Source organism: Rhinopithecus roxellana, chromosome 7, assembly GCF_007565055.1.
Source record: "Rhinopithecus roxellana isolate Shanxi Qingling chromosome 7, ASM756505v1, whole genome shotgun sequence".
Lineage (NCBI taxonomy): Eukaryota > Metazoa > Chordata > Mammalia > Primates > Cercopithecidae > Rhinopithecus > Rhinopithecus roxellana.
Genome location: NC_044555.1, coordinates 27,924,789 through 27,930,146, shown reverse-complemented (window position 1 = coordinate 27,930,146; position 5,358 = coordinate 27,924,789).

The following is a 5,358-nucleotide window of genomic DNA, read 5'->3' as shown; positions in this document are numbered from 1 at the left end:
AAGCCTAGCAGAGCATCTCTGAAGGAAGATTTTATCTAGAATTACCCCTAACTTTTCTTCACTTTGTTCAAAACCAGGGGAGAGGAAGAGTGAAAAGTAGGAAAGAGATCCTACTCTTATAAATCCAGGGACTGTTGGGACTGCTTAGGTATTGGCCATCTATATGATATTAACCATTTTCTTCTGTAAGATTTAGGAAATGTTATTCTTTTACTGACACTTTTTTCTTGTGGCATCAGTTATCTTGCCCAAATCTTTTTTCACTATTTTGAAATTATTTTTAAAATATATAAATGTTGATGAGTAGCAATTATGTGAGTTGGGATCTTCTAAATGTCAGACTGACAGTCTGGCAAACATAAGAAGAAGAAACTAGGCTGGGCGTGGTGGCTCACGCCTGTAATCCCAGCACTTTGGGAGGCCGAGGCGGATTGATCACCTGAGGTCAGAAGTTCGAGACTAGCCTGGCCAACATGGCAAAACCCCATCTCTACTAAAAAGACAAAAATTAGCCAGGCATGGTGGTGGGCGCCCACAATTCCAGCTACTCAGGAGGCTGAGGCAGGAGAATGTCTTGAACTCGGGAAGCGGAGGTTGTAGTGAGCTGAGATCACAGCACTGCACTCCAGTCTGGGTGACAGAGCCAGACTCCGTTAAAAAAGGAGGAGGAGGAGGAGGAGGAAACTAGCACTAGCCCTATATCTCTTATTTAGCTTGGATGAAATGGGAAGTAGTTCTAATAAAATCCCAAGGATGAAAACAGATTTTCTAACATACTCTAATTAACTCTGTAGTTTTAATTTGCTCAGAGTTTGTCCCTTTCCTGAAAAGTATTAAAAGGAATGCTTAGAACATGGGAAAACTGGGCTGGGCACAGTGGCTTACACCTGTAATCCCAGCACTTTGGAAGGCCAAGGCAGGCGGATCACTTGAGATCAGGAGTTCGAGACCAGCCTGGCCAACATGGTGAAATTCTGTCTCTACTAAAAATACAAAAGAAAATTAGCCAGGCGTCGTGGTGGGAGCCTGTAATCCTAGATATTCGGGAGGCTGAGGAGGGAGAATCGCTTGAACCCAGGAGGTGGAGGTTGCAGTGAGCTGAGATTGCACCACTGTATTCCAGCCTGGGCAAAAGAGTGAGACCCTAGCTCAGAAAAAAAAAGAAAGAGAGAGGGAGGGAGGGAGGGAGGGAGGAAGGAAGGAAGGAAAAGAGAGAGAGAGAGAAGGAGGAAAGAAAGGAAGGAGAGAAAGAAAGAAAGAAGGAAAGAAAGAAGGGAAGAAAGAAAGAAAGAAAAGAAAATGGGAATTCTGCTAGGACAAGAAAAAAAGATATTTGTAAGTCCAGAAGCTATCTTTTTTTTTTTTTTTTTTTTTTTTTTTTTTTCTGAGATGGAGCCTCGTTCTGTCATCCAGTCTGGAGTGCTGTGATGCGATCTCAGTCCACTGTAACCTCCGCCTCCTGGGTTCAAGTGATTCTCCTGCCTCAGCCTCCCGAGTAGCTGGAACTACAGGCACGTGCCACCATGCCCAGCTAATTTTTGTATTTTTAGTAGAGAAGAGGTTTCACCATGTTGGCCAGGATGATGTCGATCTCCTGACCTGGTGAACCGCCTGCCTCGGCCTGCCAAAGTGCTGGGATTGCAGGTGTGAGCCACCGTATCCAGCTGAAACTATCTTTTAAAAATAGTCTCCATTGGGTAGGCCAGATGCGGTGGCTCATGCCTGTTATCCCAGCACTTTGGGAGGCCGAGGCAGGTGGATCTTGCTTGAGCTCAGGAGTTCGAGACCAACCTGGGCAACACGGTGAAAAACTGTCTCTACTAAAAATAAAAAATTAGCCGGGCGTGGTGACGCATGCCTGTAATGCCACCTACTTGGGAGACTGAGGCACAAGAATTGCTTGAACCCAGGAATCAGAGGCTGCAGTGAACTGAGATCATTCCACTGCACTCCAGCCTGAGTGGGACTCTGTCTTAAAAAAAAAAAAAAAGCCAGGTGCGGTGGCTCATGTCTGTAATTCCAGCATTTTGGGACGCCGAAGTAGGCGGATCACGAGGTCAAGAGATCGAGACCATCCTGGCCAACATGGTGAAACCCCGTCTCTACTAAAAATACAGAAATTAGCTGGGCGTGATGGCGGGTGCCTGTAGTCTCAGCTACCAGGGAGGCTGAGACAGGAGAATCACTTGAACCCGGGAGACAGAGATTGCAGTGAGGCGAGATCGTGCCACTGCACTCCAGCCTGGTGACAGAGTGAGACTCTGTCTCAACAACAACAAAAAAAAGTCTCCATTGGAACTGCTTTGATGTAAAAAGTTACTAGAATTTATAATTTTCTGCTGCTAAGACCATTTACTTCTGAGAAGCCTTTCTTGACTCTTCTATCCTCCCCACCCCTGTTTGAGTTAGAAGTCTGTTTCCCCTGTTTTTCCTCTTTTGTACTAACTACCAACTCTCTGTTATATCTTTACTATAAAATTGTACTGTGATCATTTACTTTCTGGACTATATTTTCCACTAAACTGACAGTTTGATGCTTTTTCATTTCATTACCTAGCACAGTGCCTAACACACTGGGATATTCATGAACTTTTTAAATAAGAATGAATGATAGTGCTGTCAGACAGCCCAGTATGATATCACAGTTTATGAGTTGACATGTACACGGGAGGGTAGAGTCACTGATTAGTAATAGAAAGAAGGAAAAAACACACAGAATTCAATAAATGTTACAGTCACGTACTCAGAAAGCTGACTAGGAAGTCAGATCATTGACGGACAATTTTTTTTACTTTGCCTAAATTAAGACTTTTACCAACAACAGTGAATAAGATACCTCATGGTATGAAAAATATATATAGTCTTTATAAACTGATTATACACAATTTTCAATGCTTTTAAAAATAATTGGAACTGGTCAATAAGATAGTGAAAGAAAATTGATAAGAATTATTTAAAAGTTAAGTGTGAGAGGATCACTTGACACCAGGAGTTTGAGACCAACCTGGGCAACACAGCGAGACCCTGTCTCTAGAAAAAAAAAAGATTAAAAATAATTAGCCCCTGTTTCTAAAAAATTTAACGAATAATTAGCTGGGCATAGTGTTGCACACATGTAGTTTCAGTTACTTGGGAGGTTGAGTTGGGAAGATCGCTTGAGTCCAGGAGTTAAGAAAGTGCGGTGATCTCAAGATCCCATCTCCAAAAAAACACAAACAAACAAACAAAAAGTAAAGAAAAAAAATAAAGCGGGAGAAGAAATGTTGACTCAAAAACTTAAGAAAAGGGGGCCAGGTGTGGTGAGTCATGCCCGTAATCCCAGCACTTTGGGAGGCTGAGACAGGATTGCTGAGCCCAGGAGTTTGAGACCACCCTGGGCAACATAGTGCGCCCCCTGTCTCCACGAAAAATTTGAAAAATTAGCCAGGTGTGGCTAGGCACTGTGGCTCATGCTGTAATCCCAGCACTTTGGGAGCCCAAGGTGGGTGGATTGCTTGAGTCCAGGAGTTCGAGACCAGCCTGGGCAATATGGCAAACCCCATCTCTACAAAAAGTACAAAAATTAGTCTGGCATGGTGGCACGTGCCTGTAGTCCCAGCTACTTGGGAGGCTGAGGTTGGAGGATCATTTGAGTCCAGGAGACAGAGGTTGCAGCGAGCCAAGATTGTGCCACTGCACTCCAGCCTGGGCAACAAAGTGAGACCCTGTCTCAAAAAAGAAAAAAAAATTAGCCAGGTGGGGTGGCAGGCACCTATGGTTTTAGCTACTCATGAGGCTGAGATGGGAGGATCGCTTAAGCCCAGGAGGTCGAGGCTGCAGTAAGCCATGATTGCACCACTGCACTTTAGCCTGGGTGACAGAGTGAGACCCTGTTTAAAAAAAATAAAAATAAAAAATAAAAAACTTATGAAAAGGGGAAAAAGTGATCTGCCTATATGTATTTTTAAACCTTCCAATCCTCTTCATCAGTATATGAATTGAACAGATTTGACTCTTGCCATGGAGACTAGCCACAGAGATGACACCTCAAATATCTGCACCTTCCAGTATCCATGTCCCTTGTTTTGTGTCCTCCGTTAGTGAGTCAGGGCCAGGCCTGTGTGACCAATGGAATCCAGCGAAGTGATTTTGCATGGCTTCTGAGGCTACACCATAAGAAGCCTTACAGCTTCCGTGTTGGTCTCATGGAACACTCACTCTTGGAGCCCTGAGCACAATATATAGAGTTCAACTACCCTAAAGCCACCTTGCAGGAGAGACTGGGTGGAGAGCCTCTGAGATTTCGTGTAGAATGATTCTTGACCAGCACCCCAGCCATTTGAGTCATCCCAGCTGAGGCTCCAGATGTACTATGGAACACAACTGAGTTGTCCCCACCAAGCCCTGCCTAAAATGCAGGTTCATGAGTAAAAGAAACATTAATTGTTGCTTTAAGCGTTCACGTTTCAGGCGGTTTGTTATGCAGCAATAGACGACTGAAACAGTCCTCCTTCACTTGATGTGAAGTATTTCCTTAGGTGAGTGCAGAGTGAGCAAGGGTATGTCAGGTCAACTCAAACATAGGGAATTTTCCAGCCATCATTGCTGGGGTAACTGACTTTATTCATGCTGTAGAGATACACTGCTTCAGGACTGTCTTTTTGTTGTTGTTGTCGTTTTTCAGATGGGGTCTCACTCTGTCGCCCAGGCTGGAGTGCAGTGGTGCGATCTCGGCTCATTACAGCCTCTGCCTCCCGGGTTCAAGCAATTCTCCCACCTCAGCCTCCCGAGTAGCTGGGATCACAGGGGTGTGCCACCACGCCTGGCTAATTTTTGTAGTTTTAGTAGAGATGGGGTTTCACCATGTTGGCCAGGCTGGTCTCGAACTCCTGACCTCAGGTGATCCACCTGCCTTGGCCTCCCAAGGTGCTGGGATTACAGGCGTGAGCCACCGCGCCCGGCTGGGACTGTCTTCTGAGAAGTAACTGTATCACTTCTGTGGTCAAGACTCAGGGGACCCAGAGCCATCTCTGGAGCTTGTGGCCAGGTGTAAACCCACAACTCAACATTTTAATATAGATGAATATATATACATTAAGCTGAACATGAAGGGCAGCCTTCTATAGAAAAGAAATCACAAGAATATAAATAGCAGGAGAAGTACCAGCAGAAGAAGCAACCAACTTCTGCCTGAACTCTGCAGAGTTAGCGTTCCCTTTTCAGGACCTGCTTCCCACCCATATTTGTAACACGCATGTTTGGAATTCATCCCTGCAGCTGCAGCAATGGGACCAGGGGTGCACACCAACCTAGTGTCAATCTGTTATTGACTGGCCAGCGATGTATATGATTATCTCCCTTGAGAGTCTGAAACTGTAG